Below are 25,659 nucleotides of genomic sequence, written 5' to 3'. Positions count from 1 at the left end.
AAAACAACAAGATATTTTGCTTATGATACAGGCTGAAGAGGCCCATATGAAGGCAGTTTGGTATGACTCACCCAATCAGGATGAGCTGTTACAAAAAGTAATAGATCAAAGGGTATCTGCTAAAAAGGAACTTAGGGAAAGTAGGGTCGATAGATTTAACAAATATCGGGCTACACAATATGAGTTTGGGGAGCCTATGGGTAGGGTACTTGCACATAAGGTAGCTGATGATCAGGCTAAAACCTATATTAAGGGAATTAAATCAGTAAATGGGACCTCATACACCGAACCAAAAGGTATTTTAGAACATTGTTTTGCTTATTATAAGAAATGATGTACTTCTGAGACTATAGCTAATGACCAAGATATACAACAATATTTTCTTAATATACACTCGCCAAAATTAAAAGAAGAAGATATAGCTATTATGGATAACGATATTAGTTGCAAGAAAATAATACTGGCAATATCTGCACTCCCCTTGGGAAAAGCTACTGGAGAAGACACGATTCCTTTGGAGTTCTATAAAGTTTTCCAGGAACATTTAGTTAAACCTTTCAGGGATTTAGTACAATATATTGGTCAAAATGGAGTAGTACCAGAGTCTTGGAACTTGACACGTATAGTCTTTTTTTTTAAAGAAAGACAAGTCTTCTTTAGAGTGTGGTTCTTATAGGCCTATGTCTCCTATTAATCAGATGCTAAAAACTTTTCCAAACTTTTAGCTACTCAATTAGCACCAGCAATGATTGAACTTGTATCAATCCACCAACATGGTTTCATTCAAGGTAGAGAGACCACATCTCACATAAATACTGCTATCTCTGCTTTTGATTATGCCGAAAAAAAGGGGATCCAACTGGGGATGTTGCTTTTAGATGCACAAAAGGCCTTTGATCGGATGGATTGGAAGTTCTTATGGGTAGTGTTTGAGAGGGCAGGTTTAGGAGGGAGATTTAAACAATGGGTCCAAGCTTTATATTGCAACCCTCGAGCTAAACTAATGTATTTAGGCACACAATCGGAAATATTCTCTATATTTCGGGGTACTCGGCAAGGCTGCCCACTTTCACCTCTTTTATTTGCACTTTATATTGAAACTTTTATTTTTTCATTACAAGCTAACCCTCAAATCACTCCATTAAGGCAAGGTATAAATACATTAAAAGTAACAGCTTATGCTGATGACTTAGCTATATTTTCATCCAAACCAGCAAGGGCAATGTTAGAAATAGAGAAAGAAGCAGACAGATTCTGAAGGGTAGCCGGATATATGTTAAATGTACATAAAACATAGGTGGTGGTAAATTTTAACACTGGGGATAGCCTAAGCGGGGTATGCACTGTAGCTGTTTATTTAGGGGTTAGAATAATATCGCAGGTTAGCCAGATAATTTCATTAAACTATGAACTACTGATTAAAGAAACAGCTATCATGTTAAAAAAATGGCATAAATTACCAATCGGTATTATGGGCTGTGCTAACATAATTAAAATTAAGATATTGCCAAGATTTTTATATCTTTTTAGATCTATCCCTCAACGGGTTCCCAACAGCTTTTGGTTGAATGGTCTGTTCAGTAGCTTTCTATGGGGCTATAAGACGGCACGTAGAGCTATGGCTCTATTAAAATGTCCCTTTGAACAAGGGGGCATAGACTTTCCAGATTTTAAGATGTACTTTTGGTCTTCTTTTACGGCTCGCTTTCAGAGTTTATTAACTTCTTCTCGTTCTGCTTTCTACCATCAACTGTTGTTAGCAGAAAACAGCAAGATGTTTATCTACAAACCTGCTGATCCTAATTATTTCAAGAGGGTAAAATTCAAGACTGTGCGGGATCTTCATATGGAAAACTATTTTTAATAGCTATGACCAATCCTACTATCACTGGGGGGATCCAATGGCCCCAGGAATCTTTCATGATAACTTATCACAACAGTGGGCGGAGTTTGGGATTCAGTCACTAGGGGATTTATTTGATCACGATGGGTTCGCTTCATTTGAGAAACTGCAAACTTTGTTTAACTTACCAGCCCATATGTTTTTTAAATATCTGCAATCAAGAGTTTCCTCGTGACCCATTTAAAACTGACTAATACTGTTGAGTCGGATATGTGGGACCTATTATACAAAGACAGTGCTAACTTTAGGATTAGTCGCATGTACAAGATCCTCACTGGCAATAGAAAGGGGAATTGTAATAAATTAGCTCATAAATGGTGCACGAAACTTCGGGAGGAGGTTTCGGAAAAAGAGCAAAGTTTTTATATAGTAAAGAAGTCTGTACATGCCACTAATCTTCAAATGAAGCAGTTTTGTACTATTTGTAACCTGTACTATACGCCAGAGAAAAACCAAATGGGCCCATGTAGGTGCATCTAACATATGTACGAAATGTCCTAAATGCGATCTTTATGCTGCAAGTTTGATGCATATGTTCTTGGAGTGTCCTACATTGAAGGATTTATGGAAACAAATAGGTGAAGTTTGCTCTCAGAAATTAGGGATTGATTTTCATCCAAACGCAAGAGATATTATGTTAGGACCTCGGATGTTTAGCCATCAACAAAATTGACTATTATTGATTATGTGTGAGGTGGCTAGATTGGTCATCGCTATAGTTTGGATTAGTATATACCCTCCTAATATTAGTGATTGGTGGGCTCTGTTGAAGGAGACATATTCAATGGAGTGGTGTGGCTCACTGGTTAGAGGCAGCAGACCCGGAAGCAGAGAACGGCCCGGGACCAGGGTTCAATTCCCGACGCGGCAGGGTCGTGGACCAGGATCAGCGGACTGGACAATTCCCGCCTTGGCGCCTACTCTAACCAGGGATCACACTCGGCAACTCTGGGCATTAAGCTTGCCTCATCTCTACAACGGCCCCCTACAGACGCCAGGGATGCCTGGTTTCACCTTGGAGATACCCAGAAGGGACCATCTCACAGGGAAAGCCAGGATGGGTTCCCCAGCAGTCTCCAGCGCCGGGTCGCTTACGGGCAGCCGTGCGCTTTACAAATCCATCACATTAACATTAACATATATTGGCAAATTCTAGGGGTTTACAAGCCCGGAATAAACTTGATTCTGTCTGAGGACTCATATCGGAATGTTTTTGATTAGGAGTTGGTATATTTGTATATGGATATTATGTCCCTTGCTTTACTTTAGTCTTTTTATTTGTTTGCTCTCTCTACCTTTTTTTATTATTATCACTTTGTATTAACATATGTATTCCTGCTTATCTTTTACGGGTTGAATTATTGAATTATTCACAGATTATTTATGTTATATGCTGACTTGTTGAATAATAAAGATATTAAAAAAAAGGAGATCTAAATATTAATTTAGATAGTGATTTTGATATAACTAGCAATCTCCCATATCAGGGAAGAAAAGCAAAAGTATTTAAAGCTATTCAAGGTATAATTAGGGAACACAGGCTGATGGATGTTTGGCACAGGCATAAACAAAATGACCCAGGGGTTACATTTATTCAGCTGCACACAACTAATTAGTATGTTTCGATTACTTTTTTATTTCTAATCAAATTTCAGATACAGCCATGATCGAAATTTCACCTTGGGTCATATCAGATCATAATCCGGTAATTTTAGAATTACACCTGAGCACCAGGATTAAAAGACAAAACTCTTGGACTTTTGAAAGAAAAGAGATTGCAGGAGGAGAAGATTTGATACTGGAACATTATTCAGATCTTGAGACAACTAAGGTCACACATGAACAAAATTAGATTTTTGCAGCACCAATTGCATGGGAAGAAGTGGAAGGGGCTACAATGTCTTTAGCTACTGGAAAGGCAGTTGGCCCGATGGTATCCCTCTGGAATTCTTTATGACATTTCGACAGGTACTCCGAATAGATCTATTTCTTTCTGCTCAAAGGGGTACTATCCCTGACTCTTGGCGAAAAAACACTGTAATCATTTTTCTTTTAAAAAGACAAACCTGAACTGAACCCTTCGTTGTATAGACCTATTTCACTTATTAATTGTGACAGTAAAAATGTTTCTAAGATTTTGGCTTGTCGGCTAGGAAAAGTTATTTCCCCTTTGGAATCAGTCCATCAACATGGATTTATCCCAGGAAGGGATGCAACTGATCTCTTGAGACATGTAATTGCTCTTTTAGATTGGCTCAGGCAATGGAGTCTCCCTTGGGGTGATCCTTTTGGACATCAGAAAAAGGCCTTATAAGTATCTCCAGAAGCTGTTATTCGTATATCTGGACAGGAGTCAAGATTGTTTAGTATTAGCATAGATACCAGGCAAGGGTGCCCTTGCTACCCCTTACTGTTCACATTATACATTGATCCATATCTTAATTAATTAAATCTAATTAGCAATATTAAACCTGTTAGAGTTTACATTATGAAATATGGAATATAGAACATTGGCATATGCTGATGATATTGTGGTCCGTATTAATGATGTTCCTTTGGCCCTTCTGGCAGTGAGGAATCTGGCAGAGCAATTTGGCATCTTTTCAGGCTACAAACTAAATGTGGATAAAACCCAAACTCTTCATTTACATGCCCAGTATCCAGTAGACTTACCAATTGTTGCCAAAGCAACGTATGTGGGATTTAAGATCACACCGCTAGTAACCAAATCCCTGATCTGAATGTTTTACCAGTGATAGATCCTGTCAATAGGAAACTGGAAAGATTAGACCATTTACATCTCTCTCTTCATGGGTGGTGTAATGTTCATGCTGGTCCGTCGTAAATTTTTATATTTGTTCAGGACTATTCCTCTAGGATTTTCTTCTTCTTGTCTAGCAAAGGTCTCAGCACAAAAGATGCGAAGTAAACAACTCAATGAACGCTGGAAAGCCAGTCCTGTAGACCGCTTTAACATTAACGATCAAACACCGATCGCTTGACGTTCTCTGTTTTACTGCCTGTACCCAAAATGGCGATGGACTATGACGCCAAAGTGTATTTTACCGACGCTGAGATATAAACACAAAAGCCTTGCTGTCTGAAATAGAGCTAATCCTTATCTGATGCGCTTTAACATCCCTTCATTACACCGAGCCTTTCTTCACTGATTGCATGCTCGGAGGTATGCACCTATAATGACGGACGGGAGGCCAGTAAATCGCTGACACAGCGGACCTGAGCCGGCGGAGGTGCATAATCCTCAAAAAGGTGCCGAACTGTATCTCTGGGCTCCCCGAAAGCTATTTCACCGGCGGACTTTGCCATCCTGCGAAGCTGCAGTCATGGACCCGAGCAGTGGGGGGAAGCTCTGCGGACACGCAACCTCCGCAAAATGGCTGGCGGCACCTTGCTCGAATCGGCATCTGCCTGCTGAAGGATCCCCACAATCTCCCCACGCCCCCCCATTGGTATACTGATTCTGAGTGAGGAGCGAGAGCCGTGATGCTACACCTAGCATGCCAAGCCTGATACTCTTATAGTGGCCCGCAGTCACCTTTGGGCGCTCTCCGATACCGTCACCCCACAAAGTGATCGCTCCTGAAATACTGCCTGTACCTGCTTAAAATGACAGCCGCAACAAACCCTCCTTCATCTCTCCTGACCTTATATCACTCCTCCCCTAGCCCCTAACCCTCCCCACTCTACTCTTCTCCACTTTCCTGCTACTGACCTTTGCCCTCACCTGTCCTGGCCCTTAGTCCCCACCCTTTTTATCTGGGAATTTTCCCTCATCAATTGAGATCTAGCTATTTTGTCTGATGCCCGATGGAGATACCTGGTTTAGCTATAGGGGAGACAGTTTGGGGTTTCCCTCCCTGGATGTCACCTACCCAGTCGGTCTTTAGACAGACTTCCTTTCATCTCTCCTGTCATCTCTTCCCGCATCCTCCCTCTATTTATGTCTTCTCCTGTCGTCTCTTTTCGCATCCTCCTCTATTTATGTCTCTCCTTCTCTCCTCTCTCAGTGTATTGAGACTGAACTATTTTGTCCGATGCCCAATGGATCTACCTGGTTTAGCTATAGGGGAGACAGTTTGGGGATTCCCTACTTGGACGTCACCTACCCAGTCGGTCTTTAGACAGACTTCCTTTCATCTCTCCTGTCATCTCTTCCCGCATCCTCCCTCTATTTATGTCTCTCCTTCTCTCCTCTCTCAAATATGTTGAGACTGAACTATTTTGTCTAATGCCCGATGAAGCTACGTGGTTTAGCTATAGGGGAGATGGGCCGTGGATTCCCTCCTTGGTCGTCACCTACCCAGTCGGTCTTTAGACAGACTTCCTTTCGTCTCTCCTTGATGTCTCTTCCCTTATCCTCCCTTTCTCTCCTCTCCGGCCCCTTCCACTAATTTCTCTCTCCTGTCTCTCCTCTCCTAATATATTGCCTATTTTTTTATGTATTGTATAGTTGTTGATCTTTTTCTGTTACATTGTTGATTCTCATGTAAAGCGCTCTAATACCTTTGGGTCTAGCCAGCGCTATATAAAACTCTTTAAATAAATACTTAAAATAAAGATAGAGAGGATTTTTTCAAGATTTCTTTGGGGCTATCGGGGACCTAGAAGGGCATTTAAATAGACGATTCTCCCAAGACATCGGGGAGGATGGGTGATCCCTTATCTTTTGGTATATTATTGGGCCTCCATGAAACAGCATATGGGGATTCTGTTAGTTGGGGCTAAGACGGCAATTCTGTTAGCTAGCAGACCAGCCATTTATGAATTTGGGCCGGGGGATGAAGTAAACAGCTATTTGGTTAGGATATTAGAACCTAATTATAAAAAGACCAAGTTTAAAGTTCTCAAAGCTGCTAATTTAGTTTGGAAACAAAATCGGCGAAAGATGAAGATCCCAAATATAAGTATTTATACTCCATTATCGGCCGCCGTGGTGACCAATGCTGGAGAAAACTCCTGATATTGTAGGTAGGCATTGCATGGTACTACAATACTTAATAGAGGCATTTAAGACTGAGCCATCCAACCCAGCTAATCCATCTACAGAACGTCTGTGTTAAGAACAGGGACAATGCCACCTGTTCTTTGGGCATTATTAACCATCTGGCAGATCTTCTCCTGAACATCTGCCATAGATGTAGGGTGACGACCAGAGATGTAGTCTGAATGTGGCGGAGTTTGAAGGTGGTTGGTAAACTCTGCTCCACCAGCTGAGTTTTCTGACTTTTCTGGTGTCGAGGATAGGAGTCCAAGACTTACCTACGGCTCGCAAATTGTGCCTGCTCGTGCTTCTGGCTGCACTCAGCTTCCACTGCTCCAGCTCAAACAATTCAACTAACCGGAAGAAATGCATTGCACATCGTATATTGCTGGAAGGCATGCCTTACCTCCCATGATAGGAGACTGATGGCCTGGCTGTGCAGCTGTGGACAACCCACACCACCATACCCACCCACCAAGGAGAAGGCTCAGTACAGGAATGGTCAGGCCTTACCACATGGGGGTGGGCTGGGCTTTGCAGGAAGGCAAGGGAGGTACACAAAGGCCTGGGAGGGAAATGTTACAGTTCAGGTAACTCTTCCATGCCTTGGAACTCTGAGGAATTTCACTGAGTTTTCCTGTAACTCTGTGAAATTCTGTGGAGTACAACTCTGAAAGTTCCGCCGGGGGATTGTTTAGAGATCAAGGGCAGAACTGGCCTGCCTGTAAAATAGATGAGATTATTACTGTCTGTGTCACACTGACATGTGTATCTGTGTAAGTGGTGGCTTGCCTTTCATGCTGCCAATGTTCAGTTCTGTTCTAAATTATACAAAGGTCCCCCAGAATATACCAGAAGTTAAATCTTCATCTACCCCATATTCTGGCCGACATCTTGCCCAGCTTCTTTAACACCAAGTCAATGAAGGGAGCTGCAACCTTAAGGTAATCAATCAAACAATCAAGTGTCTTGTAGAGCACAACCACTCACCTGCGTGTGTCTGATGGCACTGGGAGGGACTGCTGGTCCATCGATTGCACTGTGGTCCAGTCAAAGAGCCAGGTCTTGAGGTCTGTCGTGAATTGAGGCAGTGACAGTTACAGCGATTGCATGAGGTGGAGAGGAAGGGTGTTCCAGGGTTTTGCCACAAGGTAGGACAAGTATGTTCCTCTAACTGTGGCCTTGCGGATATGTGGGGTGGTGATCAGGGCCAGTTGTGAGAGCGGAGGTCTCTGGTGGGTATGTGGAATGCGAGGTGGTGGTCAAGGTCCTTATGTCCATTTCGTGTAGGGCTTTGTAGGCGTGTGAGAGGAGCTTGAAGGATATTCTTTTGTTGATTGGGAGAAGGTATTTAAAACCAGGACTAAAATAGGGGGACCTGTCATATTCAGGGTGTTCAACAATCCTTGTTAAATGTAAACTGAAATTCAGCTCCTGGAGTGGAGCTACTGGGAGAAAGAGCAGGGCAGTGCCTGATATTGTGTTTAGTAGTTAAAATGGTAACCAAGAATTATGAATGCCTGGGCTGTTTGACATCATAGAATGTCAGCATATTGTTAACATAATTGCCGTCAGTTATAAGTATCATGTAATAATTCAATGTTGATCTTTTATTAATAAACTTCCATAGGGTGACATGTTTAGGGTGTATGAAGTTGTTATTTGGTCATATAATGGTTGCCTTATTTCAGTGCCATAACTTTTCTGGATTTTCAAATAATATTGACATTCTATTTAAATAACTTAGGTCCTGATTCCGAGTGTGGTGATCTTGCACCCACCAAACTCGCAGTGGTGCAGGAGTGGTGCACTGTTTTGCTGATTATGACTTACAAAGTTGTATTGGCAGTGGACTGCTTGCTGTACCAGGGAAAGTTGTTCCCTGGCGTGACACAAGAGCACCTAATACTTATGCTGAGAAGGGACTGGTGCATTCCTACTCAGCATATTTTGAGTTATTGTACCGCCAGCCATCTTGAGACAGAGCTCTGCCATGAAAACGCCGGCGGTGCAAAAACACAGGGGCCTACTGTGCCTTCCTGCCTGTATTCCCCACTCCAGCACGGTATGGACGTCACTGTCAATGCCGTGCTGGAACTTTTTGAGAAATCCCATTTCGATGCTCCGCCATGGGAACTGCTAAAGGACAGCCAATTGCATTACAACTTGCACATTGTTGGTGGTCCACACACAGCTCTGGTACAGTGACGGCGGCATTGCATCGCTGTCGCTGCTGCACCAAACTCGTATTCAGGCCCTTGGTTCCACTGTGCCTCAAATTGTGTTTTCTGGCTATGCAATTAAACCGATCTATGTAAAGCACTCCAGGGAGAGAGAGCTCCACCATATAAAATAAGTTAAGCACAATTTTGAGGCTACATAAAATCACTCTGTCTGATGAGTTCTGGTTTATTATGAAATAAGTGATTAAATACACAACACAGATTGCTAAACCATTTAAATAATAAAAATGGAATATATCTTTAAAGCTTTCAACAGAGCACCCCTTGCCCTCACCTGCATCTTGTCACTAGACGTCCGGTCTAGCTGAAACTAGGAAGATTGAAGACAGGTGGTGATAAGACACAAGCAGACTCTTCATCTCCTCTAACCATCACTGCAACTCATTGCTCATCCATTATGCCTTTTCAATGAGTGACTCCTCAAGGAGAATGTGTCTCTAAGTGCTTAGGAGCTACAAGGCAATGTCCCTGTGCTATACTGTAGCCTCCATGTATTGTATGCCACAATAGGTGAGAGGGCCAGTGCCCTCACTGCTATGGTGCAGTCACCATCCAGCACTGTGAGGCACCACAGAGTGATAGGAGTCCCCATTATAAAGGATTCCAGTACTAACAGTCTGTGTCTGATGCTTAGACAGCATGTCCCAAAGGGTCAGTGAGATCTCAGAAGATGGTCTCCAAGCTCGACAAAGAGGTATTCACATATGGCCAATTAAACAAAGGATGTAGACAAACTCAACTAGGCTCAGCTACACTAAGCAATACATCCTGAGGATGATTGAATCCTAGAAAACATTAGTGTTTGTTTATTTACTCCCCATGTTTAACTTTACAGGTCCCCATGTTTGTAGAGTTTCAAAAGGGAAGTATGTTCAAAATCAGTACTTGTATTATCAATGGGAACTAGTCTCTGTGTTTGTACAGAAGAAATAAATAATATTTATTTTGAAAGCCCTCACCCACCAACCTAGTTGGTGGCATACTTCATCATCCGGCTCCACCCGGTGACACCGAATGTGTCGCAGGTTTGCTTCAACGCTTGTTTACAGAGGAGCTGGTTTCGTGGTGAATGAGTGTGCAGTGATAGTGTGTGAGTGTGAATTAAAAACTGTCCTCGACTCCCAATTCCTATACTAGGTAATTTTATTAGGGGGCCCTTGGCAGTGTTAAACACAAGGCAATTGATGTGTTGTGGAGTTATCTGTGGTCTTCCACATCCTGTGTGGTCAACAAAATCAGTACTTAACAGAGGAAGAAATAAACAGGTTGCCAAACATTTGAGTATAGCCTGTACTCAAAGGACAAAGAGGAAATGTTTTGCTTTGAAGACCTGGAGGTATATGATATGAACTAAGGAACAATCATCCTCAACATTGCTTGCATGTCAGCTGTTGAAATCTATGGTCAAGAACTAGCAACAGAAATGTCTGACGTCGGATGGAAGACATGTTTCGCACCATCCCACCACCTAATCTCCCCATGATTGGCCTGTACATTCTTTGGGTTTTCTGACTGTCTTGCTTTTACCTCTTATGCAAGACATAGTTAAAATAAATATAAATGGTGGAAAAAAATGCTTATAGGTGATATTAACTATCGCATAAAATAAATAGCACATTTAAAATGTTATCTCCCCTTCCCTATGAATAGAGGTAATGACAAACCATGAACACTACATTTAGCATGGAAATAAGTCAATGGAGGTATCTCCTGGGGGAATTTAAGAGACATAATGTTAGCATATTATGGTTCTACATGGTTCAAGTAATTCAAAACCCCTCATTAACATGATGCGCCTTAATACAAGAGGGTACACTTTTCCTGTTTGCACAATGGTGCACCTTTAATTAGGTGTACCATGAGCAAACAGAGATATTGCACCCTTTTATGAAAAATTTCCTGTCCTCAGGGCAGCTAGGAATTTATGATGACCTTGGGACAGAGCATTTAAGTGAAATACAGATCGGCTGCTTCAAATCCATTCTCGGTTTCACTGTGCTGGCGGCAACATGCCTATACTTTTAAGAAGGATAGAGATCCATAGGACTCCCCTGCTCCCCTTCACAGGGCACAGTGACAATGCACTAGCTTTTTGTGGTGCACTTTCAGTGCAAATCCTGACAGTTTCTTTGCCTTTGTGGCCATGTCCAAAATACGACGACAGCACAGAGATAAAAAAAAAATCACAGCCTGATTTAGGTCTTGGCGTACAGATTACTCCATCACAAAGGTGACTGATATCCTGTCCACCAAAATGTAAATCCCATAGGAAATAATTGGATTTATATTTCAGCGTACAGGATATCCTTCAACGTTGTGATGGAATAACCTGTTAGCCAAGATCTAAATCAGGCCCTCTGTCATGTGCATGGGGCCATGCCCCGATGCAAATGATCGTACGCCCTGTTGAGATAGTGCTACTTGTGCACCAGCGCTGTCTGTATTATAGAAGAGGCTGCACTTCTGGAACACCAAAGTGCCCCCGGGGCACCTTCTATAATACAGCCCCATATGAGCAAAGGTAGCACCAACCAATGAAGAGAGGGTACTCTGCTGCAGTTGTAATGGAGTACCCTTTGTGACAAAGCTAGTTATGCTGTTTCCTTAATTTGTCATACATTTTGTTATGTTCTTTTCTTGCAAATGTGCACATTTACATGTTTTTGTGTATGTAAGACAGTGGGATGCTTCACAATATTTGAACCATTCTATAAAATACCAATACTACTGCTGTCATGCTTTTTGTGATCTGGTTGCCATCAGTATAGTTCTGACATTAATTCCAGTATTATTGTATTGCAACAACCATTACAAACATTTCTATCAAATGTTGAATCGTATTTGTTGATGAAACAATATTAGACCTGGCTGTTTCTGCAAGGTCACACTAAAACCTTTTGCCTTTACCATCCACTATTGTACTGAATTCATTTTTGTTTGCCTTATATATGATAACCACTGCTAAAGAGTTTGTGCTCACCTCCATATACATGGTTAAATTGGTATACCATACACCCAGGGCATGTACATGTAATCCTACCTGTTGCCCTGCAGCACTTATTGTGCCACCGACTTAGGTATCACCTTAAAGAATGTCGCAGGCCATTGTAACCTGAAAGCTGGTTTAAACTGATAATTGGATGTGGAACTACAATGGTCATGTAGGGTGTTAATTATACAATAATGATTTACCGCTACACAGTAGACAACATTTTTACTAAGCAGTAGTCTTACCCTGTTTGTGAGTGCTTTTTGTCCTTCATGTGTGCCTATTATTGCAGTGGCTTGCACAGGTTCTGGAAGTGAATGAGACTCGACATGGTTCTTTTCTTCCTGGTGGGATAGTAGAGTGATACCAGAATTTGTATAGGTTTGAAAAAGCTGAGACTTCATATCCTTCTGAATTCAAGAAAAAATGGCTGGGCTCAGGGAGACAGGGTCCCCGGGCCAACATTGGGTAATGGAACTGGGGGGCATTAATTGTTTTTTTTCTCTTGTTGCGGCTGTCAGCGTGGCCCCCCCAGTGTACCATTGAAGTGGATTCACGGATGCCTTAAATAAATAATTTAATAGTATATAATTTAGAAGGTAGTGTTGCACTGCTGAACTCTTTTTAGAGAGTCAGTGAGATTGAAGTTAATTATCACATTAAGGGCCAGATGTAGGAAGCCTAATTCCGGTCAGTAACGGCCGAAATTACTGAATTTCAGCCCTTACCGACCGGAATTAGGCATTTAAAATGTAGCTGGCTACATTTCAGATTCGGTAATTTACTGATTCGGTAATTTAAGGAATCGGTAAATTACCAAGTTCTTAACTACCGATTCGGTAAATTACCAAATCTGAAATGTAGGAAGCACTCAAGTGAGTGCTTTTCACGTGTAAGGATTTGTTATTTACCACCAACTACAAGTTGGTGATAAATAATGAAAACTGTTAAAAAAGCAATTTTGGGCTTTTTTAATAGTGCCATGTGGCAGACATACATGCCCTTAGGGCATGTATGTCTGCAACATGTGCACCCATGCACTAGTCAGGGATGCAACAGGGTGTCAATGTCAGTCAGTCAGTCAAAATACTTTATTTCGATAAATCAATATCAAAAAAAGGCGCAGTACAATAAATACACAGTATCAAGAATTCATACAAAACAAAACACACATCATTCAAGATTTCAAATATACTTCAGTGGCTATTTTTTAAAAAGACAATCATATTAAAAACAAGGGAAGGAGTAAAATTTAAAAATACATCACTAGTTTCATAAAATCAACATTTATCACAATATAAAATGATCTCTCCTCCGTTGTCCTAAAATCAACATTTATCACAATATAAATTGATCTCTACTCCGTTGTCCTTACTCCCAATACACGGTATCCTTTGTATAACAGAATGCAAACTTCATAAGGATGTAGTCAATCTCACGTTTCCCAAGAGCTTGTTCTTTGAGCGCACAGCGCCCACCAAGTAACTGGCTACATGGAAGATGACACTAGGATTATTTAATAGCTGCAGGTAAAGAAGTGCTGGCCTAACCTGCAAAAACCCTGCCTTTTTAAGAACAGGCACAAGAAACTTTCTCCTCTCCTCTATGAAATGACCACAAAACATCATGAAGTGCATGGTGTCCTGCGAAGAAAAATTATCGCAGGAACATGGTAATGACTGTTCATGTCTTACACCATGTTGGATATTGACCTAATATCAAATGTATCATGTTTAGACGGAAGCGAGTTAAAAGGAACCTATGAAAGGGGCGGTTAACCAAGGTAAGATAAAATTCTGGACCAGGGTGATTGGCAACCAAGAGTTTAGCTCTTACAGTTGGTTTTATGAGCTCCTTTTCCTCTCTTACTGAGGTCAACCTCGTATACATATCCCTTTTGGTTATGGCTATGTCTTTATGTGTAATTATTTCCGGTGAAGAAAAGAGCTGAGGTCTTCCCAGTACATTAAACCCATTTTTTACATAGGTCAGCCACTTAATTTGGTGTACATTATCAAGCGAGAGACAATCATTGAAGATAGACCGATTAAGGGACAGTTCCTCATTCAGCCAAGTCTTAAGCCACGTAATTAAAGGGGCCACTCTGATTATGTCTGTTATAAAACCAGCCCCCAACTCAGAATGGACAGAGTAAGATGGCGTAGATTGGGGCACAGACAAGACTGATCTAAAAAATTTGTTCTCTGTAACTTGAAGACAGTCTGTCGGACCATAGCCCCATAATGAACAACCATAGGTGGCGACAGACAGGCACTTGGCTTTATAAATGTTCATAAGGGCTGAGATTGGCCTTGCCCCCAATCTTCTGCTAAAGCCCATAATAGCCGACGATGTTCTTACAAGGGCGCTGTTTCTATTTTTTATTTGTGGGCCCCAGCTACCATTATCCTCAAAAATGATCCCCAAGTACGGAAATGTGGACACTCTACATAGTTCTTCCTTACAGCAATAACACGTTTTTAGCATTTATTTTAAGGTCTAGGGAGTTCATAAATAGACCAAAGGAGTCTAATAACCGTTGTAGCCCGACCCCTGTATGTGACAAAAGCACAACGTCATCCGCGTATAGGAGGACCGGTACACAAGTCTCCCCTATGCGCGGTATGTCAGGGGTCGCTTCCTTAAGCACAGGTTCAAGGGCATTAATATAAACTGTAAATAGCAGAGGGGCCAGAATGCACCCCTGCCTCACCCCTCTTTTAGATTCCAAATGGCTGGTGCGTCACCCGTCTAAACTAACACTAACAGAGGCCAAAAGGCCTGAGTGAAGGTCCGCCAACAGATTCACAAGAACACGGTCAAGCCCTGGATCAACCAGGATATGCCAAAGTTTGGTACGGTTCACGAGGTCGAAGGCCGAAGATAGGTCCATAAACCCCAAATACATTGAACCATCTTTGGCCCTGGTATATTTGTCCACTAGTAACTGGAGGTTTAGGCACTGATCCAAGGTACCACGCTTAGATCTGAAGCCGTATTGCATATTAGATAGAACCCCTCTATCATCAAGTCACGTCTGTAATCTATAGAGAATGATCCGCCCCAAGATTTTCACTGATGAATCAATAAGGGATATTGGGCGATAACACGCTGGGTCAACCATACTACCCTCTTAAAGACTGGGATGATTACAGACTCCTTCCAGGAGACAGGGATGCTGTTCTGGCTCAGAACATTGAAGACCCTGCACAAAACCCTAGACCACAGTTTTGGATCACTTTTAAAAAAGTCGGCTGGGACCCCATCTGGGCCAGGGGCCTTGTTTTTTAATGTCTGTTCAATTGCCCTCTCGACTTCATAGACCTCAAAGACTACACCAGGGACCTCCAGAGTGTAAAGGGATGGATTTGGCAGGTCCTCATTAAGAACGCTAGAGTATATCTTTTCGAAATGATTAATCCAATCATCATCCGGGATGTTGGATTCGAGGGAAGGAGTATCCTCATTTGAAAAAAATGGCTGATTAACTACCTTCCAAAACTCTGCGCTATTTTTAATAACCTCAGGGTCAAGTAATTGCATCCAAGCATTGTCTTTTATATCCTTTTTCCTGGTTAGTATGGCTTTCTTGTAGGTAGATCTTAATATGGAGATTGCCACCCTTGTAGGTCTTCCCCCTTACCGATTCGGTATTTACCGAATCGGTATTCCCCATTCATTCCTATGGGCCTGGAGGCCCATAGAAATTAATGGGAAATACCGATTCGGTAAATACCAAATCGGTATTTACCGAATTTTACCGATTCAGGTAAAAAATACCGAATGAATACCTACATACCATTTACCCATTCTAAAATACCGACTCGGTAAAATTTGATATTTTAAAATCGGTAAATGGTATTTACCTATATCGGGCCCTTGATTTGATAGAGTTAGTAATATTATAAAAAAATCTTTTAGTGAAACTTGTATTGTGTTGTAGTACACTGAATTTGTGCTTTTGTTTTGTGGATTCGCGACTGGTTCACGAATCTGAAATTTCAAGTGACCAAATAGAAAAAGTGGACAAGTCTAGGAGAGAAGAGATTTATGAACCTTATACTATACATCCTCTACATTCAAAAGAAGTGATAGGAAACAGATTTGAATGATTTCAAATAAAGGAAGCAACGAGAACTCCCATGAGTGTATGGGAAAAAGGTTTCAAAACTCGTTTTCTTCCACAGCTTTTCCCCACTCTAGAAGGTGGACGATATAATAAGCGAGCTGTGCAGATTTCAACTTCAGAATTCAGCTTGACAAGATTGTACCCTGAGGATCCGAGATTTCAACAGTGCTTTCCATATATATTTAATCTTTTGTTTGAAAGTGATTTGTCTGCACTTTCATATGCAGTGAACCACACGTTAAAACAGGAGTTCATCTTCCAGATATTTCTGCAAAAGAATTAATGGACAAAGTTCAACAAGAGATGAAAATTTAGAATCACAGCTAATTAATCTAAACTTAAATATATGTTAAGAAACTTACGTACACCTACATGGTTTGTAACACATAGCTGTGCTGAATATGCGCGGGAAGATTTACTTGAATTTCTACGAGAAGCAAATTAAAATGTAAAAAATATTGAATTAAAGACAGCTGGGGAACTCTGTTCCTTGGATCCTGTATATGTCTTTAGATATTTCAAAATATGATGTCATTTATATGCAATAAAAATATTCCTCCTCTTGGAGAAGTTACTGATTTCTTAGCTAGAGGTGCTCCTCATATACACATGCTATTATAGATAAAGAAGGTTGCAACATTTGGAACTGATACTCATGAAACTGTTTTGTCTTTCATTGAAAACTATGTTACCAGTGCCATTCCAAGAGAAGGAGGAGAAAAGACCTTGAGACAACAAGTTTTATGGTTTCAAAGTCATCAATGTGGAAAATACTGTTGACTAAAATACAAGTCTAAAGAGAAATGTTATACAAAATGGTATTTTTGATTTCTATGTCAAATTATTCTATAGGAGGAGTAAATATTTTTTTGTCAGCATGTCAGCAATAAGGTATAAAATAACTCGGAATTCTCAGAAAAATACATACAACTTAAAAAGAACCAAACAGTTAAAGTATATTATTGACTACAATCCAGTTATTTCGAAAAAGTGGAATGCAAACATAGATTTTCAATATGTTGCAAATAATTCAATTGCTGTTGCTCGCTATGTTACATCATAAATAACCAAATCTGAAAAGTTCGAAATTAAAATAAATGTGGGAAAAAATCCACATGAGAAAAGACTTGTTCAAATAAATATTAAAAGAAAAGTTACTGAAAATATAAGGAAGAAAAATATGCAGTAATTGGATGTGACGGATGTTTGTTACAGCATGCAAAAGAAAATTGTATTAATCACAGAAAACTCAGTTGCAAAAGTCCAGATAAGAGGGATGTTTATATGTAGCACTTCTGCAACTGTTTAAGCCTGGGCGTTGTGAAACTGAATTACTTGGAGATTTCGACTGCTTTGAAGAGTCTTTTAATACAAGTAAATATAGCAATCAGTGTACAATTTTTCCTACATCTCTACAAATGTTAAATGATGAGATTGAAAAAGAAACTACTATTGCAGCTCAAATAGCTAGAAACGTTCTCAAAATAGTCAAAGTTCTAGTTCATTGAGTCAAGATCTACTGGGATAACCGATTATCAAAAATATAGCAGGAATAGCCATGAATGAGATAGAAACAGCAATGCAACAAGCACAATAGGATATTATTCAGTTGAAAAAGTTAGGCAAACTACTAAATATTGAAATATATCTAAAAGTCAAACAACAAATACAACATGATTTGCTGCACAAAAGAAAAAATAATGCCAATGTTCCTCAGTGGTCAAGCTGGAACAGGAAAATGTTTCTTAATTAAAGTGTTCACCAGTTATCTACATACAACTACAAAATCACATTTATCCAGCGCCAACTGGATTAGCACCACACAACAATAAAGGGATTGATTACTTATGCTACCAGTTGAACATGATGATAAAATGGAATGTCAGAAGCTATCCAGAGGAGCTTGTTATGAATTCTCAAGAGTTCTGAAGAAAATAAAACATTTAATCATTGATGAGGTTACCGTGGTCTCAAACTTAATGTTTGTCTTTGTACATTAAGGAATGCAACAGATTTTAAAAACAGGTTATGATGGACTATTTGGAGGAAAACATTTCATTGTATTTGGTGATCTACTACAACTTACTCCTGTAAAAGAACATCCTGTTTTAAAAACTTGTCCATGAAGACAGTAGGAAATCTTTGGAAAGCATTTGAAATGTGAGCATTTGGTTCATTTTGAATATGAAGAACTTGCTAAGAACTTGTTAACCTTGTCCTGTTCGAGGTATTGAGTTTTCGTAATGCTGGTACAGTGGAGACTGACATTTTCAGTCCAGAAGGCGAAACGTGTCCTGTTGGCATCGTACTTGCATTGAAGAGGGTTGCAGGTACAAGGAACAACAGCAACTACTCAATATGGTGCAGTAAAGAATAAGAGGTGAATACTGGTTTTCCCAAATGCCCTGACGAAGTTCCCTATAGAGTTTTGGCAACGAAACATGTTGGCCTTTCGTGGGTGAAAGTAGTCATATACATGCCAGGTTTTTAACCCGAGGACACTCGCAGCACTCAATAAAGTATGTTTTGCATGTGAGTGGTACCTCATTTTTATCATGAGAATAGTTTCGCTTATTCGCGGTTGGGGTCCAGTGGGCACTGAGTGAGCTATACAAACTCAGTGTTGTTTGGCACACATTCATTACAATTTATTCTCTGTTTTATTTCACACCTCTGAGAAACTTTAAGCATGCACTGTTTCTTCTTTTTTATTTCTGGCCAAGTAAGCAATCAATGATGATAACGTGGGCAAACTGGCGAGTACCATCCAGCAGCTCATTGGGCTTGCGTACGTGAGGTGCTTACTGCCCTTCTCTCACATTTTTTCTCTTTAATTTGCTATACACACTAGTGAGATGGAGTCACTGTATTCTGTGTATATAGGCTGCGGTTATTGACGTTTGTTTAAAGTGAACAGCACAGACCAGCAGGCCATTTACAATGAGTGTGCCTTGCTAGGGAAGCTTTGAAGTGTGTAGTTAAAGCTGTCTGTGGGTCCCTAATTATAAAGTGGTCTGTTAGATAGGGGTCAGATCTAGTAGTGTTTATGCCAATACTTCAAACCAAGAAGTGTTGGCAGCCTCCTTGTGACTCGGTTGAACAGAGTCACAAGGAAAGAGGTTAAAAAATGATTACAAATAAGAAAAAGGGGCAGGGCAGAAACACCCTAACCCTCTAGGCCTACACAGAGGGTCCCACAGGGCCCCCAAAAAACATTAAAAAAAAAAATTAGGTGGAATTCGCTTACAGTACATGAATCCTGCTGGGAAAAAAAATGAAGCACAGTCTACTACGCTTCGTTTAAGCCCCTGGTTGGACCAAGTCCTAGAGCAGTACTTAATTATTATGCAGGGGCCCCTGCAGCCCCAGGGACCGCTACCTCCCTGGGACTTTGTTAATAAAATGTGGGGGGCACTTGGCCCCCCTGAATCCACAGGGACTGCTACCTCCCTGGGGTTTTAATTTAAAAAAGGATGGGGGCTCCTGCACTCCCACACTGCCCCCAGGACCGCCACCTCTCTGGGGCATCACTATTAATATGGACGGGGTTGCCTTGTGGGTCACCTCCCAAGTGCTTCAATTGTAATAAAAAAGTAGGTGGGGCTACTGCCCCTCCCCACACAGCCCCAGGGGAAAACTTACATTAAGGGCAGGGGTCTGTTGGGGACCCCCGGCTCCGGGGACCACCACCACCATGGGGCTTTCATCATGATGGAAGGAGGGCCGCATTGCTCCCCTACTGGAGCCCTATATGGACCTCAGGACCCCCAACCCCAGGGCCGGCTCCCGCAATGCCCCTGGTTGCCAACTTTGCAGTTTGCTATGGCAGGGCGGGAGCACGCGTTCCCAACCTGTCATAGCTAAAAATGCTTTGCTCATGGAAGCAAGAGCAGGAAACCTGCTATCACGTGCTTGAAGCAAAGCCACATTTTTTGGGGCAAATGGAGCTGCATGTTAGCAGAAGAGGAACAACAATAGACAAGGACTGATAGGGTATATAGAGGTGTTTAAAAGTGTTTACATAAATAGCAGGAGAGTAGAGTAGGATGTACATAATTGTTATGCTTATTTCTTTCAGTTCCAATTCCTCACAAGAAAAGGTTTACATTAATGCTCAGCGGTAAAAGAGAAAAAGAACATATAAAAGGGAACTATTTTCCAGGCTATCTCTTCTTTTGCACCTCGGACTGCTTCTGAACTTAAATATTTACCTTTGCCACAGTGGTGTTTCTTTAGGGGCATTAGGAAAGATCTTCATCCTGCTCTTGTGCAAGTTTGCCTGCATTGGGTTTCTTCCCATTGCTCTAACAATTACTGGCCCTGTGAAGAACTCTGCCAGGAGTAAAGACTGCTGTGCTGCAAGGATTGCCACTCTGCTTGACTGCTGCACTAGAAGACCTTATTTTCACCTTTGCTGTGCTGCCCTGCTGCCTTCAAATCCTAGCCATGATGCGGACTAGGATTGGTCCCACATCACTTGAACCTAGAGTTACTCGAAGGGCTTGCTGGTTTACCCCCTGATCTGAAGTGTCAGCGTCTTCCAAAATGTCCTTCAACCCTGCAACAACACCTGGACTGTGTCATTTGTGAGTCAAGCCCTGCCAAGTGGTGCCAATCCAGGACTGGGCCCATGAAAGCTGATTTATGGTGTGCTGCTCTATCAAAATTGATGCATCAGTGACTTTGAGACTTTCGGAACCCACACATCGTCTTTAGATGCCGACGCTGCTGCTGCTTACTGACATTGCTTCGAAAGACTACAGTTCTTTAAAAATGAATTAAGCGGCTCAACAACAATGGATCGCCACATCTCCAAGAGGTTTCATCGATGAAGTCTTCATCGATTGTGCAGTTCAGAAGCGATGCATCATCTTCATTCGCTGGATCGATGATGTTTCACTTCCTTTGCTCCTTACATTTGTTTGAATGGGTAAATACTATGTCAATGAATACCATGATATGTGCAGGGCCGTCAGTGGCAATACCAATAAATCTAATGTCAATGTGTACCATCACCTCAGCCCACATATCAATGCTGATACCAAAAGTAACGATATCAAAGTATTCCATACTCCATGTACGCATAACAATGATGTTACCCGTAAAAGTGATGTCGATCTAGTCATGATTTAGGAATGCATGACTATGTTAATATTAGTAAAGACAATATAAGTATATGCTATTACAACTGTATACGCAATGTTGAGAATGGAGATAGAAATGACACAAGAGACTCCCATATCATTTTCAGAAGTTCCAGTGAGATTGCATCGTTGCTGTCGGAATTACCCAAGATGACCTCTGCAGCAACCCTGAACTGAGATATGTGGTCAGGCAGGTCCTGTGACCCACACCCATGCCTATTGAATAACATGTCACAGGTGGGGTCTCTCTTAACACAAAGACAAAAGCACGCCCATGGAAAAAAACTTGATTAATCCCACAGATAGATAGTTGCTATGGTGCAACTATCTATCTGTGGGATTGATCAAGTTTTTTTCCAGTACTGAGGCAATTGGCTCCAATAAAACACATTGACCAAAGCATCCCGTTCCCCAGAAATACCACAAAGATAAATACCATATGAGCCAAGTGGGACATGACATGCACACTACATGTAGTTATGTTATGTTATGTTAACGATATTTATATAGCGCACAGCGGCCCCAGCAAAGGGGCGTCCTGGCGCTTAGAAAGATACTATAACATAACACGCATAAAGAAAGATAGAAGGTGGAGCAACTACTCAGAAATAGGAAACAAAAAAGTTTTAATAGCACGCCTGAAGGAGAACAGGTTATTCAAAGCTCGAATGTGCACCGGGAGCGAGTTCCACAACCCCGATGCAAGCACCCGGTAAGAGCGGCCACCCATTCTGCTAAGTTTAAAACGGGGGCAGACCACAAGATGAAGAGCCTCCGATCTCAAAGATCTCGAAGGGATGTAGGGGATGAGCAAGTTGGCAAGTGCCGGCGGCGAGGAAAGCTTCATGATTTTGAAGGCCAGACAGAGTGCTTTAAACTTAATCCTCTGTCTGACTGGCAACCAATGAAGGGCCGAGATGGTACTGGAAACAGAACAATGCCTGGGAAGACCAACAATGGCCTGTGCCGCAGCATTCTGTACCCTTTGAAGCCTAGATGCCTCTGCCTGGTTTACCCCTAACATCAACGCACTGCCGTAGTCCAGCCGAGATAGAACCGAGGCTTGGACCACGAGCTGACGGGTGGGAGGGTCGAAGAACTTGAGGACCGGCCTTAAGCCTCGCAAGATACCGTAGCAGGTGGCTGCAACCTTCTTCGTGTGACCTATGAAGGTGAGCGCTGGGTCCAGCCAGACCCCAAGGTTTTTCACTTCGGAAGCTGGGATGGGAGTAATGCCCAACTCTAGAGGCCACCACTGATCTCCCCATAACTCAGCATGTTTTCCCAAGACCAAAACTTCAGTTTTTGTGGTATTCAGTTGTAAGCAATTGGTTCTCAACCAACTTGTTACTGCCACAAGTCCAGCTCGGAATCTAGGGGCCTCCACTTCAGGGTCTCCACTCAGTGTCACCGCCAGCTGCGTATCGTCAGCATATGAGGTCATCGTCAAACCCCACTGTTTGACAACTGCAGCTAGCGGTTTCACATAAAGGTTGAACAGGGTAGGGCTCAACGAGGAGCCCTGTGGAACCCCCAGGACCAAAGGATGAAGAGTGGACTGGCAGGGTGGTATAGCTACCTTAAAGGTTCGATCTGAAAGGAAAGAACGGAACCACTGAAGGGCGGTTCCTGCTACTCCAGCTTCCTCCAGACGCCGAATCAATACACGGTGGGACACAGTATCGAAGGCAGCGCTCAGATCTAATAGTAGTGATTGCACTCTCCTCATGCCAGGCATCTGGAGACATACACACTACCCCACATCAGCTCTCCCTGAGGTAGAGAGCATCTGTATTCTTATTAGATGACCATGCTTGTTTATTTGTGACTGGGATGCTTTTCAAGTATGCAGAACGTAACAATAACAAGGTAACATTCTGGCTGAACAAAAATCGCCCACTCCCCCCAAATTCGAACATTGAAATCCTCAATGTTAGGAGGGCGGACTGGGTAGGCTATAGCAAAAAAGATCTTGAGGGGGATTGCGTGGTAGTCAGTTTTAGAGAGCCTTGGGTTGCAGAATATATTGGCAGGGAAGCAAGATTTGGTAGAGTGGGGGATGTACAGACTCTACCCTTGCACTATTTTTACCCGTCACTATATCCAAACAGGGCCTATACACCATTACAGCCCGTCAGACAGGAAAGATCTAGAGGAAGATTTCACTTTGAAACACCCTTGTACCCATTATTTCAGCCCCACCTTTCGAACCGGTTTGCACCCTTATCTGGTTTGGAATGTGTAGACTGACTTGATAATGAGCCATCTGTATCTGGGGTGACTGGAGTTGCTGCGAATCGTTTCCTCAACAATCCTTTATCCATTACAGAAGGGATTGCATCAGGCGCTAGAGAAAGTGTTCAGGGAGCGATAGGCAGGGGAAATCCCCCACAACACACTTTAGGACCCTTTACCACTGGGGGGAATGTGGCTTCAGATGTTATCCCGTCTAAGAATCCATCATATACCCTCACAGTCATATCATGGAACATTGCGGGTTTAAAAGGGAAAATGTCAGAAGCAGACTGGGGGTCTTTTGTGGAAAAACATGATGTTATTATGTTACAGGAAAGTTGGGCAACTGATGCTATTTACCGGGTTGGCTACCTTAATTTCTTTAAACCAGCCTGTAAAGGTTTAAAAGGTCGCCCCTCAGGTGGTCTGGTTATATGGATTAAACAATCCTTAGGTCTTACAATTACAAACCTTCCTACTCCAAGTAATGACATATTAGTCTCAAAACTAACCAGTAAAAATACTCAAGACATTATCCTAATTAATATTTATGCTAGAGGGAGACCTGGTGGGAAGCCAATGGTAGCGGTAGATGATTTAGAATCCATACTGAATAGCATTGGCAGAGATAAATGTGTGATGGTGGCAGGGGATTGCAATTGCTCATTCGAACCGATTCCCAATTTGGAAAATGGGGGTTACGGGGAAGTTGATCATTATTGGAATATTCCCCCTCTCTCCATTCCCCCTGTCAAAAGAGTAACAGAGGCTGCTTTGCAGTGGTTAGGTCTTTGTCTCGAATGGGATCTACGTGCAGCAAACGGGAGGACTAAATCAGATAAGATGGGAAAAGCCACGTTTGATAATTCCCTTTATTCAAGTCGTATTGATTATTTTTTAATTAGGATGGAGTACTGGTACATGCTGGAGGACATGGAGATAGTCGTAAGGCCAGAAAGTGACCATAATCCTTTAGTAATAAACCTAATAATAAACGGGGATTTGCACTTAGTTTCCGCTACAAATTTTATTACAGCGGAGGCAGTTCTTATGAACGACTGTAGGAGGGTACGATGGTCTAGGATTCTGGAAAATCCCACTATTACGGATAAGGTTACCGATGAGGTTTTAGCAGCCACAAACCTGATGGTGCCCATACTAGAAGAAAGTATTTCACTCGATCAAATTGGGACAATACACGAGTCTCTTTTTGACAAAATCAAAAACCTTTTTATCGAGCCCGTAAAAAGAAGCACAAAGGCTCCAGCCCAAACAGGAGCGAAATGGTACAACAAGACTTGCCGCCTTGCCCACAGCTCCTTGATAGCTGCTATTAAAACTAAGTCAGCTATAGTTATAAAAAAAGAAAGGGTTATCTATAAGAAGGTGCTTAAAGAGGCTAAAACAAACTGGGATGAACAACGTTGGTTAGATCTATACAATGCAAGTATTTCCACCAACCAACAAAAATTTTGGGAGGTTGTTAAATGGGGAGGGACCGGGGACCAGCAAGTTCCCGTTAATTATGTCCCTGTAGAGCAATGGGTTAAGCATTACTCGACACAGTTTAGTAACACGGAACGGATCTCCCTTAATTCTAGGGAAGATGCCAGTGTACCGACTGTGGTGTCCCCATCAGACCAGCTTGTTTTCACAGAATTAGAGGCTATCACTGCCTTAAAACAGGTGCAGAATGGAAAAGCTCCTGGAATGGACTGTGTCCCTGCGGACTTATTTAAGTTTGATCAAATACACTGGGTCCCTTATATAACCATCCTAGCGAATGCCATAGCCCGAGGGGTAAGGATACCAGACTCGTGGAAAGGGGCGGAGATTCTACCTGTATACAAAAAAGGGGATAGAACTGAAGCAGGTAACTACCGACCCATTAGCCTCATTGACGCCCTTCAAAAGGTAATCGCCAGAATGCTGTTAGGAAAACTTCAGCACTGGATGACGGAAACTGACATCCTGTCCCCTTTGCAGGCTGGCTTTAGGGCTAATATTAGCACAG

The 25,659-nt window shown here is 41.9% G+C and overlaps 1 protein-coding gene across 3 annotated transcripts in view; it reads right to left on the bottom strand.

Moving 5' to 3' along the window:
* LOC144764020 (olfactory receptor 2D3-like) overlaps positions 1-25,659 on the bottom strand; it is a 143,138-nt gene that overhangs the window by 63,277 nt on the left and 54,202 nt on the right. The window contains exon 2 of one of the 3 annotated variants that reach the window (XM_078650151.1): positions 12,383-12,481. The exons of the other annotated variants lie outside the window; for them this stretch is intronic. The gene's annotated coding sequence lies outside the window, so the exon portion shown is untranslated. The remainder of the gene's footprint in view (positions 1-12,382; positions 12,482-25,659) is intronic. 3 annotated transcript variants of the gene reach the window in all.

Source organism: Lissotriton helveticus, chromosome 6 (genome assembly GCF_964261635.1).
Source record: "Lissotriton helveticus chromosome 6, aLisHel1.1, whole genome shotgun sequence".
NCBI lineage: Eukaryota > Metazoa > Chordata > Amphibia > Caudata > Salamandridae > Lissotriton > Lissotriton helveticus.
The sequence above is the reverse complement of the archived record's forward strand: the minus strand, read 5'-3'. Positions and strand labels throughout refer to the sequence as shown.